A 14610-nucleotide genomic window follows, 5' to 3' on the forward strand; every position below is an offset into this window, starting at 1 on the left:
CTCCTATCTGCCTCATTAGTGTAGCCTGGCATGTGATTTACAAGATTCAAAACGAATATTCCATATTAGTCCCATCTCATAAAAAATGTATTTAAAGTAAAAAATACATGTTCTTCCTTTATAATTGATAATTAAACTCATATTTTACTTTGTTTAATCTTCTAACATTTCCTAGATATCAGTCAGTTTGGCATATCTAATTTTTCCATGTTTTAAAACAAATCCTTTCATTCAATTTTTTAAGTCTTCCAGATTTGGAGGCTCTATTAATCTTGCTGTCATTCTTTTCCTAACATGGGGCCAAATTGCCTCCCATCTGCAAAGGGAGAAAAATAGTTGAAACTCAGAATTTCCAAGGTTAAGTGTTTACTACTGCTTTGCATTTGTAAATAACATGGCTATCCCATACTCATGACAATCAAACCTTTGGACCGCACAACTCCTTTGAAGAGGGAAATCTAATTCTCATTTTAAAACACTCAATAATCTGAATTATATTAAAGAAATTGCCACTGGATACCAGTAACCTTGCAAACTATCACCCAGTTTCCAACCATCAAAGCAAATTAAATGAGAAGCTAGCTAAAAATACTCTTCAACACCACCATCTACATCCAACAGCCTGGATCTCTCCTAATCAGGTTTCAGACCAGGGCAAGATACAGAGAGGGCACCTGTTCTTTGGTGTCCACAATGGAAGTGCATCCTGCTGGAACTGTCTGTCCCATTCAGAGGAATTGATCATCAAATACCTGTTCTGCCTTCAAGAGGCTGCAGGAATGAACAGAAATGCACTTAAATGGTTCAGGAGCAGGTCCTTCCTCTCAGACTGAACCCACAGAGTTGTAATGAGTAAACTGTTCCTCCACCCCTACTGCATACCTGTTCTGCCTTCAAGAGGCTGCAAGAATGAACAGAAATGCACTTAAATGGTTCAGGAGCAGGTCCTTCCTCTCAGACTGAACCCACAGAGTTGTAATGAGTAAACTGTTCCTCCACCCCTACTGCATTCAGAATTAAATTTCAAACCCAGCTCTTTGAGTTATCCTCCAATAGTACATACATCAGCTCACTCACACATTTTATATTTTAAAAAATTATTTATCTCCGTAGAAGGAAGAGAGAGATCGAGAGATTGCCATTATGTCTTTATAGTGTGAGGCACTCAGATGGTATGGCTTTGGGTGCTAAGGTTTGAAACTAGGCAGATAATTATTTTATAAAATCTTGTAAGAAGTGACTACAGGAATTGTACCAAACATCAACAACAGATGTTAAAATATCCATCCATTCTTTTGTATATTGTCTAACACAGAACCTATCTGGTGGTGCTGCTGTGTGCCCTTAATTCAGTCTTTACTAGAACTTGAGGGTGCCTTATACCTCACACGGTCTGACCCTGAAATTATGAGCTCTTTGGAGCAAAGACCTTGTTTTTGTAAAGTACCATGTACATCTAAAGCACTTCAGAAATAAAGGTAACTAATACTAATAAAAACTTCATGGTGTAACTTACATGGTCAGGCTTGCTATGCACTGGATTCTGTAGCAGGAGACGGGCAGCTGCTATAATAGATAAGGAATCCTGGAAAGACACTTTGCTGGGTAAATTCTACAAGTTGTTCTAACTTGCAATGATACCGGTCAGAGACAGAGATTTAATAGCATACTCTCATGTTTCCCATTACCACTAACTTCTATTTGTTTGTCTATCTTCAGAATGTTAGCTCTTTGGGGCAGGGACTTTTAACTTTTGCCTGTCTGGAAAGAACCTAATACATAATAGGCAAAACCACAGACAAATAACAAACTGTATCTTTCATTCCATTCATCATGTAACTAGTTTGTAGTGGTTCTACATTACAAATTCACATGCAGACTCCCAGTCACATAATGGGCCAAAACCTCTTCTAACTTGTGCCCCCATAGAATTCTACTGAAATCTCAGCAAAGTAAATGTATGAGTTACAGTAACAGTGTTGAATATTGCGTACCTATGCATCAATATAATATTGCCCCCCATCTCTTTAGGTAGCCACAGATGCAGAGCCTAACCATCTCTCTCCCCTCCAACTTTAAATGTATGGCAGACAGCCTGATTGCACACAGTCAAAAAAAAGAGAGGATGGAGTTCTAGATTCCTGGCTCCCTTAAAGATGCACAACCTTCTGCTCTGCAGAATTATTATATTTGATTGATCCCTTGTATGCCTATAGACCATATTGGTACTTCAAATTTTTGCCAGCTATTTTGGAAACTGCAAAGCTGCCTAATACTTTTCTTCTGCTTATCCCAGTTCAAGGTATGTCCCAAGGTGTTTGCAGATGATGGGAAGCTGCTTGGTACCCACAGAGTGGTTGGCAATGAGTGGTTCATTCAGATTCACCCTGGCAGTTTGACTCCCAAAAACTGATGGTGTTGCCAAAGTGCCTGGCAAAGGAAGTATGTAAATAATTCCAAACTGTGCAGTTACATCTGTGATATTGGGCTCAGCTTAGTGACACAACATACCTACTTTTACGAACAAATTACTTTGCAGAGTCACACGTGGATTTAGCACACTATTATTTTCACAGATGTAAGTGGCACGTTAATTAACTTTATTATGATGGGGAAAAAATCATATCAGCACAACCATTTCCATATAAGTAGCACTGAATGCAGCTTCCTGTACTTGATGGGCGATCTTGGAAGGGCGATTTGTTTGTACAGACAAGGAAATGTGTATTTTTATGTAACGCTATTTGTATAACTATTGGAATAGCTATTCGCGTAGAAACATTGATGTTGCTGCTGGGGTTTCTGTACAGCTTGAAAAATCAATACATTTTGAAATTATTCTGCTGTTTGTGTCCTGGTATTTCTGACACTTCCCTAGGGGAGTAATAGGGAAAAAGTCAGGGTGCTTCCATACTTAGTCTAATCCACTGAAAGCTGTTTAGCCAAAAGAAATGCCAAAGTCAGTTTTCAGATATTTTAAAGACATTGGCCTCTGGATTGGAACAACAGGGAAAGCAAATGCTTGACCCAGTTTTCTACATAGCCAAAGTCAGGGCCGGCTCCAGGGTTTTGGCCACCCCAAGCAGCCCCCCCCCCAAAAAAAAGCCACGATCGCGATCTGCGGCGGCAATTCGGCGGGAGGTCCTTCGCTCCCAGGCGGAGTGAGGGACCGTCCGCCGAATTGCCGCCGAATACCTGGACGTGCCGCCCCTCTCCGGAGCGGCCGCCCCAAGCACCTGCTTGAGAAGCTGGTGCCTGGAGCCGGCCCTGGCCAAAGTGAAAAGTAGGACATGCTGAGAGAAGACTGAGTTCAATTGGTAGTGACTAGCAAGGCCTCTTATAAGGAGACAGGATTCTTCAGGAATTCTTGAAAAAAAGGGAAAATTGTTTTTCACATCAAGTCACATTACATTGTGCCATAGATAAGTTGATTTTCCTGGTGGTTTTTTCCCCCCTACAAAATGTGTTAAGAAGAATTAGAAACTTGTTTGCCATTTAGGTTACTTTATCTTAAAAAAAAAAAAAAAAAAAAAAAAAGCAAAGGGCTTGGTCCTACATTCCACGTATACACAAAACCCAGATTTATTTTAGTTGCAGTTTTGAGTGCTCACTATCCCTGAAAATTAGGCTATTTATTTGGTTGACAAATTTCAGGTATTTTAGGCACTCAGGCATTTTCATACTGCTCTACAGTCATCTAAATACTAGAGGCGTGCCAATTACATACAAGAGATTTTGGTATCTATTATAGTCCACACGGCTAACTAGGGCGGGGGTTGAGGAAGAGGGTAGTGGGAATCATCACTGAAGTCTCTTTATCCAGTCTTTATGCCTATCCAACCTTAGCAGTTATTAAATATTAATACTTTTTTGTTTCTAGTTATTCTTTTCATTCAAGGATCTCAAAGTGCTTTCCAAACATTTAGAAAGACAAGGTGGGTGAGGTACACTTTCGAGCCACACAGAGCTCTTCTTCAGGTCTGGGAAAGGTATTCCAAGGGTCACAACTAAATGCAAGATGGAACATATTGTTTAGCATAAGTACTTGGTACATGTTCTAATGGATCAGTCAAGGTAGAGTGACCCATTAATACCTCTTCAGTCATAGGACAAAAAGGAGGATTAGAGGGTTAGATTGTTGTAATAAGCCATAAATCCAGTGTCTCTGTTCAGTCCATGATTTTTAGTGTCTATCAGAGTTATGTGCTAACTACTTACGCTAAACAATCTGTTCCATCTTGCATGTAGCTGTGACGCTTGGAATACCTTTCCTAGGCCTGGTCTACACTGGGGGAGGGGGAGAATCGATCTAAGTTACACAACTTCAGCTATGTGAATAACGTAGCTGAAGTCGACGTACTTAGATCGACTTACCGTGGTGTCTTCACCACGGTGAGTCGACTGCTGCCGCGCCCCCGTTGACTCTGCCTGCACCTCTCACCGAGATGGAGTACAGGAGTCGACGGGGGAGCACTCGGGGATCCACTGATCCAGCAGGTAGTGTAGACATATCCCTAGAACCAAAGAAGAGTTCTTTGTGGCTTGAAAGTTTCTCTCTCTCACCAACAGAAGTTGGTCCAATAAAGATATTACCTCATCCACCTTGTCTTTCTAATATCCTGGGACCAAGATGCCTACAACTGAATTCCAAACATTTGTTAGTTAAGCTTCACAACATGCATGTTAGGGATATAAGTGGTAGGGACTACATTGCCCAACCACTAAAATGCAGTGACCTCTAAAGTGAAATGCAATAGTAGTTTAACAGTGTGTCCACCAGGTTAGGTCAGGAAGTAAAAAAATAATATCCTCTTTAATTGAATCTGAAGGAGGAACTCAGAGGTAGAATATTATCTAAATTACAGTTTGGCCAGGACAACTGATATATAATGTGTCTACTATGCAAAAAAGTGATATGGAATCTTTACTGACAAACGAAGTCAGGATCTCAGTTTTACATGTCATGTGAAAGACAGCAGGCCAGATTCTGACCAGTTACGTTGCTGTAATCCTCGGGCACCTCTACTAAAATAACTATATTTATATCACCGTAACTGAATATAGAATCTAGTCCAGCACCAGACGGGCACATTGATTCAGAAATCACTCAGAAGTAAGAACTACTTGGTAAGTTATCAGAACTAATTCCTGCAGCACTGGAAGCTTAATTTGGAATTTAAATTAACATCAGTTTCTACTTGCAATATATATAACTCACAGAGAAAATACAATTAATCATAAACTACTTTGGTAAATTCAGTTTTTATCACTACTAGGCAATGCCATCTTAAAATCAAAGTCAAAATTGTCAGTATTTTGTACTATTGGTGCTTAAGAAATATGTAATAATACAATAATGAGAGAGACAAGATAAGCAAGGTAATATCTTTTACTGGACCAGCTTCTGTTGGTGGAAGGTATAAGGTAGTCCAGTAAAAGATATTACCTTGCCTACTTTATCTCTCTCTTCCTTGGACCAACATGATTACAGCTACACTGAAAGTACAATAACAACAGTTACAAGGAATTATACAGCCTATTGCTTTAATGTATAGTCCACTTTTTCTTCCATTTCAGAATTAAACATTGTTTTTTCAAAAAACAAAAAAAAAACTGGCAATAAATGCCTGGCATAAATCATTACTTAGAAAATATGACTTCTTCTTTTGCAGTCCCCTGAGTTTTGTTTGGAAGCAAAGAGCAGTTGGAAAAATTTCTCCAATAATTTTTTTCTGAAGAAGCGCAAGTTGTTTTAGATTGAGATGCTGGACTAAGATCAGTAACAATAATTAGTTTGTTACACAACACTGTAGTTGCTCCTCTTCTTTACCACGTCTAAGACCTTCTTATGCTTTTGAATATATGGCATATCACAGTTCCTCCACTGTCTTATTCAACTGGTCTCTCTGTTCAGAATTAACAAATGCTCTAACTTTTCTCAATGTATATTGGATCATTTTCATATCCAAGTAAAGCAGTGATGACAAAAATATATATGTATGCAGTATCTGAACCTAAACTCCCAACAAGAACCTCCCACGTACAAAATTAATGGACTTTGTCTGATGCCTGAAGGTTTTTTTCTTTTTCTTTTTTTTTTTTAATATTCGCATATGCTCCAGGACTTTGTTTAGTCCAGTTTTAATGTCTTAAATGATGTGACTACCATTGGCAGACTATTCCAATCTAAAACATCCAATGGGATATTGTTACCAGTCCTCTCAATTTTTATGAATATCAATATGAAAGAAGCTGATGTTACAGCATGTTAAGATGCCCTGGTCGTCCAGTCCCATGAAAATACCTATGGGGGATGCTGGTGTGAAGAAAATTTCCTCAAGGATTTCCTCATGAGGTTTTCCACAAACCATTCTGAGGGGATGGAATTTATGTCCACAGAATGGGCTATGGTTCCCCTCTCCCCACACACCTTCCACTGAGGACAAAGTAGTTTGAGATCCTCCTGAAGCATAATCCTAGAAAATTATGTCTCTGTTAAACTCTCTGATCTCCTTGGCAAGTCAGGCCCCCTTTGCAAGCCACCCTCTGGTAATGACAATCCCCAGAATCACTCTTGAAGGGACATTCCTTGGTGTGGAGAGGGCTTAAGAGAAATGTAATATAGACTACATCTGAACTACCTTTTCTGAGTAATCTCCATAGAGCTAGCGAGGAAAAATGTGTGGTCCCCCTGTTACTGGCCCAACCTTCCCCACTCCAGGTTCACCCTCTATTCTGTATTGATTTTGATTCTTAAACAGGTACAGGAGGGTCAGTATACAGTGGTGCATAAAACCCCTTTTGTGCATGGATTAGATCTTTATCCAGATCCTGAGCCTATGAAAGAGCCAATTAATTTTCCACGGTGCATTATTATTTCAGGTCTGAAATGGATTTGATTTTTTTTTAATATTGATCCCTCTCTTCTATAATACTATTTAAGCCTGGCTTTAAAAAGTGATGGCAACAAACTTAATTAGCCTGTAAAGCAAGAGATGTTCAACAGTGAAATATGTTGTGTTAATGAGTGGATTAGCAATATAGATTAGTTTTGGTAGTCTTGTGGAGTGGTGCCAAAGAAATAAAGGACTGGCATATTTTAATAAATAGCATATTTCATGTATAAGTGGTATTATCTAATACCTACTTATCCCTGCAAAAAGGTTCACTAGCAAAAAGGAGGTACAACATGTAACACCAGAGGCTTACTCCATTTCAACAAAGAAGTTTTTAGAAGACGAAACAGAAGTTTTCTACAAAAATACCTTAACTTCAGCAACTTTTCGCTGTGTGAATGATCTTACTGTTGTTTTCTGCCCTGTTATCTCTCACCACAAATTCATTTTGAATTATCTTTTTTCCCCCAGACTATTTTGTAGAGTATTATCTCTGATGCGCCTCATGAAATGACGTTCCTGCCTTAGATTCAACTAGTGAACTTACAAACATCTGAGGATTAGAAAGAAGGAAAATCCATTAGCAAGATGAGAATGTGAGAAAAGGGTGGAGGGAAAAAGCTGAACAAGGAAAACTAAACTTTAAAAAAATGTAAAATGAGGCAGATGAAAAGCCAAACAATTACCCTCTTTAACTGGCTCAGTGAATGCGAAAGCTACTATAGTGGAATAAAACAAATAAAATAAAAGGAATAAATTTTCCTTATACCATGCTGTTTGCCAAGTGCAACCTAGAAATTATGGACATGAAATAATGTATTAATCTTTAGATCATGCTTACATTATGTGGATGTATGCTATTTTGAGTATCCTGTCAAATTATTTTAATTAAATTTCAATGCAAAACTCTCTGAATTCTGTCCAAATCTTTTTTTCTTCAGTGAACTGTGCAAAACACATCGCTTCTAGTCTTTCAAACACAGCAAATTAAAAAATATGGAGATAGCATCCCATTGGTCTTCACTCAGCTCTGTAAGCTTTAGCCTTCATCTTTGGAGCCATCTAAATGTTCAGTTCATTTCAGTTTTTTTCTAGGTCATCACAACATAAGGCAGGATCTCCTTTTCATGTGATGTGCTTCTTAGAAGGCTCTAGTACTACACCACTATTTTTCATACAAAAATATTCTGCTGCGTACTTCACTCCTATTGAGGTTTTACTGTTTAACTCAGACTGAAGGACTCCGATTGAATGTAAACCTTTTGGCATTGTTGAGTATCCATAGTAGTATGTGTATCCATGGTAACTACAAGAGAAGGTACGGGTGTATAAATGCTCTGAAGTAGTTCAGATTGATATTTCTATTGGAAGATGAGAAATGCTAGATATTTATAGGCTTATTAAAACAGCTTGTGCATATTCAAGGATGCGCACACATTCTTTAGCAGCAAACTGGATGATGTTATTGTAAATATTTAATAGGTGACAATAGTTCAGGAATATGGATAAAAGCCAAGGGGATTTCTCATTCTATTGCTTTGGATGTTAGCAAGCAAACAAACCTAAGAAATGGCAGATCTAATTTAATCCCTGTTTCCTTATTTTCATCATATAATAAGTGTCATCATCACTATTTATGTCATTCCTCCTGTTGCTTCTTACATAAGGGGTACAACTATGCCCTCCATTTCATAGGTTCAGCTTACTTTGATCAAAGTAGAGTTTGCACCCTTTAATGTGATCTGCAGCCAGGTAACTGGTGATCTGCAGCCAGGTAAATGTGTTCACACATTTTTTTCCATATTGTATAAATTGATAGTTGAAACACTGACTAAACACGATATTGGCTATTCTTACAAAGCTATCCTGGATATTTTAAGCTATTTTCTTGTTTTGTTGCTATTTTAGGTTTGTAAAAATAACCCAATGGTTTAGAATTAAAATTATGACTAGAGTTAAAATGTTTCTTACAGCAAAGTCACAAATTATCCACACATCATTTGATTATGTATTTTCCAACACTGACCTTGCAAAACCTTGTGTGGACAGCAGAAACTGCAACATTGCTGCTCTCCACCACCATTGAATGAGCAGAAGCTGTGAATGGTCACATGTAAGCTAAAACACTAGGCATAGTCCTGTATTGAAATAAACCTTAAACTCCTTGTGTGCCTACTCTCTTGCTCTCAAGAACTCAGGGTAAAAAGAGGGCTGGATATGGATGGAAGATAGGTATGCTGGAGAGAGACATCAGTTTAAGAAACAAAATACTTTTCTGATGCAGAAGAGGAAAGAAAAAAACAAGAAAATATATACAGGCAAAAGGATTTCTAAATGGAAGATTTTTTCCAAAGATTTCCATGAGGCTTCAGCTGCTCTTTAACTGGGCATAAAAATTGAAGAAGGAATGCAAGCATAGGTTCTGATCCCACAGAAATTTTCTTCTCCAGCTGCTGACCTACAGAAATTTGGCACACGTGGCTTTCCAGCCATGAATAGTAAACCCTAGTCTTGAGTAGAAATCCACAATTTTCTGCAACTATGGATTGCTGAATTAAGCATTGTGAGAGAGACCCTTTCACAAAGCTAGAAAGTCTGATTGTGTCTAGCCCAATTATTATTCAAGGGAATAAGACACAGGGACTCTATAGTCAGCAGTTTCCTAACAACCGAATGCTGGATGAGTTTTCCTCTGATTGACCAAACGTCGGTTGCCAGCGTGATGCTGTGTATAAGAAAGATGTATCATTGTTGCTACCACTGTTATACAATTACAACAAATCATGTACAAAATATGTCATATAAGGTGTCGATGGAAAAGTTATGATTTGCTAAGTATGATTATCCTGTGCATATGCATGTATCATCATTGTATCTGAAATTATGAATATTGGCTATATGCTTGTATCTTACACATGTGTTGTATTCCTGGGTGACACTCCCGCCTCCCCCCCCGCCAAGTAGATTTACATCTAGGCTAGACAGTTATGTGCTGATGTCCCATTAAGAACACTTCACTCTAACAATGGACCATTGAAGAAACTCATCCCACCCAGCAGTGTTCCCTCTATTTTTTTCCATCCATGTGCGGAATGAATTTTGTTACATGCACCAATATCGAAGTAATGTGCGGATGTGCACCCCCAGTAGCAACAAAAAACCTAGATATAATGTATATTTTTAAAAGTTACCATAGGGATAATTACTCCAGCCAGGACAGGTTAGGCATTTTAGAATTCGCTACTCAAAGAATTAAATTTAAGCATAAGAGAGAAATAAAATTATGAAATTGCAGGAAGTACCAAGAAGTAACAACAATAATACAAGTATGTGTTGGGAGGTGAGGGTGAAAGAGAGTGTGTGTGTGTGTCTGTGTGTGTGTGAGTCAGAGACTGCGTGTATGTGTTTGTCAGAGACAGAGACAGTTTGTGTGTGTGCTGGCTGCTGGGGAAGTCTATGAGAGACCGTGTGCTGTCTTTTTAAAGCACTCACACACCAGAAGGCTCAGACCACAACATCTGAGCCCTGTCCCCTCTCCCCCACTCTGCAAAGATGGGGTACATGGGTAGGTGGAGGTATGGAAGGGGGATACTGACATCAGCGCCCCTCCTTCTCCCTACTCTGCACAGCAAGCAGGAGGACCCTGGGAGCAGCTTGCCAGGGGCTGCAAGGCAGAGGGCAGGAGCAACGTGGCTGAAGAGCTGCATGGTGAAGGGCACCTGAACACGCCGCTGTGCATGGCTCTGCTAACCAAGTGTGCAGCACTACATTCATTCCTGGGCGGGTGTGTGACCGCGCAGCTTAGAGGGAATACAGCCACACTGTAGGTCTTCCTGTAGATGCCTCAGACTCTGAGGAGGCCAATGGCCACCCCCTGTAATTCAGTAAACTATCTACGGACATGTTATATGCTCATGTCACACTGGACTCCATCTTGGACAAGTAACTCTCCACAATGGGCTGTAGACTTAAGGCAGCTGAGACATCTCCATTTGGTCTTCATTTCTCTGGACTGGATTATTAACAAGGACTGATGACCCCCAATTTGTTTGGGTGATTTCGGAGAGACTTTTGCAAACTAGCAATTTATTCCATCTCTGCTACAAACCTGATATAAGGACTTTGCAATCACTTGTATGTATATGACTTGCAATCACTTGTATGTATATTATAATTTTCTTTTCTTTTTTCTTTTTTCTTATTAAACCCTTAGTTTTTAATAACTAAAGGATTGGCAACCGCAAGATTATTATGAGCCCTATTCCAGGCACCCAGTCACAGCCAGGTGGAAAAAAATAGGTATTTGAAGTAGTTATAGTTTTGCCTGAGTGACCATTTTGTTATAGAGTGCAGGCGGAGAGTAAGAAAGGGATCATAAATCCTGCAGATTTTAACCCTTCCTGAAAGCCTTTTTAGTGTGTCCCCAAACCTTCACAGTACAGGTTGGGTAAGGGGAAACCTTCCTCGCTCAGCATAAGAATGACTAGGGAGAAGGCCTTGAAACTATAGAAGGTGGAGGTGTGAAGAGATGGTGAGCAGTGGGAAGAAGTCCCCCTGCAAGTCTTTCCAGTATTTGAGAGAAGAATCCATCCCCAGTTAATGCTATAGATGACCAATCAATAAAGGTAAGTCTATATTCCAGTACAGAAGGAGATTTTGATCATTTAAGTCCTAGTAATACTGTTTGCTTAAAAGAAAAGGTCAGTGCAGGAAGACTCTTAGGTGCTGGGGATGCTGCATGCAATGTTGATGGTGCCAGAAGGTCATCTGGCTGTGATACCAACTGTAGCACCTATGTAATCCCAGTCAAATCCTGTTGCAGCAAAAGGGAGTCCAGAACCAAAAGGCAAAGGAAATCTCATACTACTGCATAGACTTCTGGTGTCACTGATACCAACAAAGTTTGAGGCTGTCTCTAAGGTAGAGTGTCTAATATCTTAGTTGGAGCTGGTCTCAATGGTACCTGCATCAGTACCAGAGCCTACAACCAGCCTTCTTGATGTATGTCAATTGTCATTTCTGGGGGGCCATGAGTCTCCATCCGTGCTCTAACCTCAGTCACTGTTTTTTGATGGACCTATCTTCCATGAACTTATCTATTTCTTTGTCTATGAAAAACTGTGTACGTGGAGCCCCTGCTGTTAGAGCCTGCAGTTTGCTTACTCTCCTTGTGGATATTATGGCAAGAAGAAAAGCTGTCTTTTGGAAAAAAGGACAGAGAACAACTTGCTTGGGGCCAAATGGAGGTCTGATGAGGACAGTTAGTACAGTGTTGAGGTCCCACAATTGAACTGCTTCTTTCAGAGTACCATGGAGTTAAAAGAAATTGACTTCCCTTGGATTGGAAGATGGAATGCCAAGATGGCTGCTAAGTGGACCCTCAACAAGCTGAGAGACAGATTTGAGGATTTAAAATGTATCAGGTAATCCAAAATGTCCTGAATGCAGGCTAGCATTGGCTGAATTCCCTGAGACTGGACCAAACTAAAAAACACTTCCACTTGGCAGAATAGAGAGAGATAGTAGCGGGTTTTCTACTATTAAATTGGACTAATTGAAGTGCTTCTGAACATCAACCTTCCTCCCCATCTAAACACACAGATTCCATGCCATGAGGTACAGAGTGTTCAGTGTCGGGTGTCTGATCATGGTGTTGAGTCAGGAAGGAAGGGAAGAGGTGTGGGAGGCCGAACAGTTAGACTATGACATTTGGAGAACCAACATTGTCTTGGCCAAGCTGGCACAATGAGTATCTGTTTGGAATGATCTGCTTCAGTTTGAGAATAACTTGCAGGATGAGCAGATTGTGGGGGGAAGGCATATAGCAGTGCTGATCCCCAATTCAGATGGACGGTGTTGGTTAAAGAGCCTGGACTGAGACTTGCTTGTGACCAAAATTGATGGCACTTCTTGTTTTTTTTTTTCTTGTTTTTCATTGCAAACAGGTAAACAGACAGAATGTCCCATTCTCTGAAGATGAGCCTCAGAACACTGCACTTCAGGGGCTACTCATGATTCTGGGAGAAATTCCTGCTGAGGTGATCAGCCAACTGATTCTGGCCCCTGGTAAGTGGGCAGCCATGAGAATAATGCATTCCTTGATGCAAAAAAAGCCACAACTTTATTGCTTCTTGACAAAGCTGCTTGAAGTGAGCTTTCAAAGTCTCTAGATGCAGTCTCCAACCTATTATGGAGATATCAGTAACTGTAGTCTTGATTGGTGGAGGACGAGCAAAGGATATATCCTATCATACATTGTTTTGATCTGTCCATCCCCCTAGGGACTCCGGGATCACCAATGGCACTCGGACAAAGCTGTCCAATGACTGGGAACTCCAGAGATAGACAGATAGATTTTAACCAGCTTTGAAGTGGATCTCCCATGGTGGACTAAATAAACGCTTATGCCCAGGCACACAGACTGTAGTTGAATGATGAGATTGGAGGGACAGACACAGGTGATGAATTGTTTGGAATCACTTGTGCAGGGGAAAAGCTCTCCAACTTGTAGTCTAGTACGGCCCCAATGAACTCAATTTTTTTCTGTTGACTTTCCCCTGTTCAAAATCGTCCCAATAAATTGATGAGATTCAGCATGAAGTGAAGTTTAAGGACTTGGTCTTCAAACTTGCCCTCACTAACCAATCATCCAGGTATGGGAAGACATGAATCCTCATTCTCCTGAGATAGGCTGTGGCTGCAGTCAGGAATTTGGTAAATATGCATGGGGCAGAGGACTGTGTATTGATAATGTTGATCTGCCATTATAAGAAACTTCATGTGGCTTGGGAGAATCACCATATGGAAGTAGGAATTCTCAGATTGAGGATGGCAAACCAGTCATTTTGATCCAATGCAGGGAGGATTGTAGCTAGTGTTACCATACAGAATCTGATATTTGATGTACTTGTTGATACCTCAGTGGTCAAGAATAGGTCTCAGCCCTCCCTTGGACTTGGGGAACAGGAAATAACATGAGTAGACTCCCTTTTCCCAAAACTGAAGGGTAACTTCTTCTATGGATCCTGAATCTCAGAGTCTGAATCTGCTGACAAAGCAGTGACTTATGAGAGGGGTTCCTGAAAAGGGACAGGGTAGAGGAGTGGGAAGGGGGGGATGGACAAGAATTGGATCACATCCCCTGATCACAGTTCTTAGGACCCATTTGTCTGTGGTTATTGTTTCCCAAGTACTGTAGAAGTGGGACAGCCTGTTCCCAAATGGAGGCAATATGGTCAGGAAGTTGACGACTGGTATGCTGCCCTTGAGAGGAGAGTCACATTGGCAGCTTGTCCAAAGTTGATGGAGGATGAGCCGGTTGTTGGTTGAAGTTGGAACCAGAGGGCCTTCTCCTTTGTGTCTTGTATCTCCTCAGGGAGAAGTCTTGCTGCCTAGCAGGATAAGCCATCTGCCTGAAGTACTGCTGGGAATATTGACAGTATTGCTGCTGCTGTTGCTGAGCTCCATAATGATGACTCTTAACTTCTGGTATAACCCGCAATGAACAAACAGTGGCTGGAGAGTCCTTAAAGGAATGCAGCATCTCATTAGTCTTTTTGGAAAACAAGAACTGATCATTGAAGGTAAAGTCCTCTATACTTTGTTGAACCTTGGGAGCTATGGCAGATTTCTGTAACATAAGAACATAAGAATGACCCTACTGGGTCAGACCAAAGGTCCATTTAGCCCAGTATTCTGTCTTCAGACAGTGGTC

At 40.3% G+C, this 14610-nt stretch overlaps 1 protein-coding gene across 3 annotated transcripts in view; it reads left to right on the forward strand.

Annotated features, from left to right (window-relative positions):
• The window catches only part of SPON2 (spondin 2), a 61427-nt gene that overhangs the window by 32908 nt on the left and 13909 nt on the right, over positions 1-14610 (forward strand). For 2 of the 3 annotated variants that reach the window (XM_034772609.1, XM_034772608.1), the window contains exons 3-4: positions 12842-12962; positions 14272-14479. The gene's annotated coding sequence lies outside the window, so the exon portion shown is untranslated. Of the gene's footprint in view, positions 1-12570; positions 12963-14271; positions 14480-14610 lie in introns of those variants that run through there. The other variant, XM_034772610.1, reaches the window with a different exon arrangement.

This window comes from Trachemys scripta, chromosome 5 (assembly GCF_013100865.1).
Source record: "Trachemys scripta elegans isolate TJP31775 chromosome 5, CAS_Tse_1.0, whole genome shotgun sequence".
Taxonomy (NCBI): Eukaryota; Metazoa; Chordata; order Testudines; family Emydidae; genus Trachemys; species Trachemys scripta.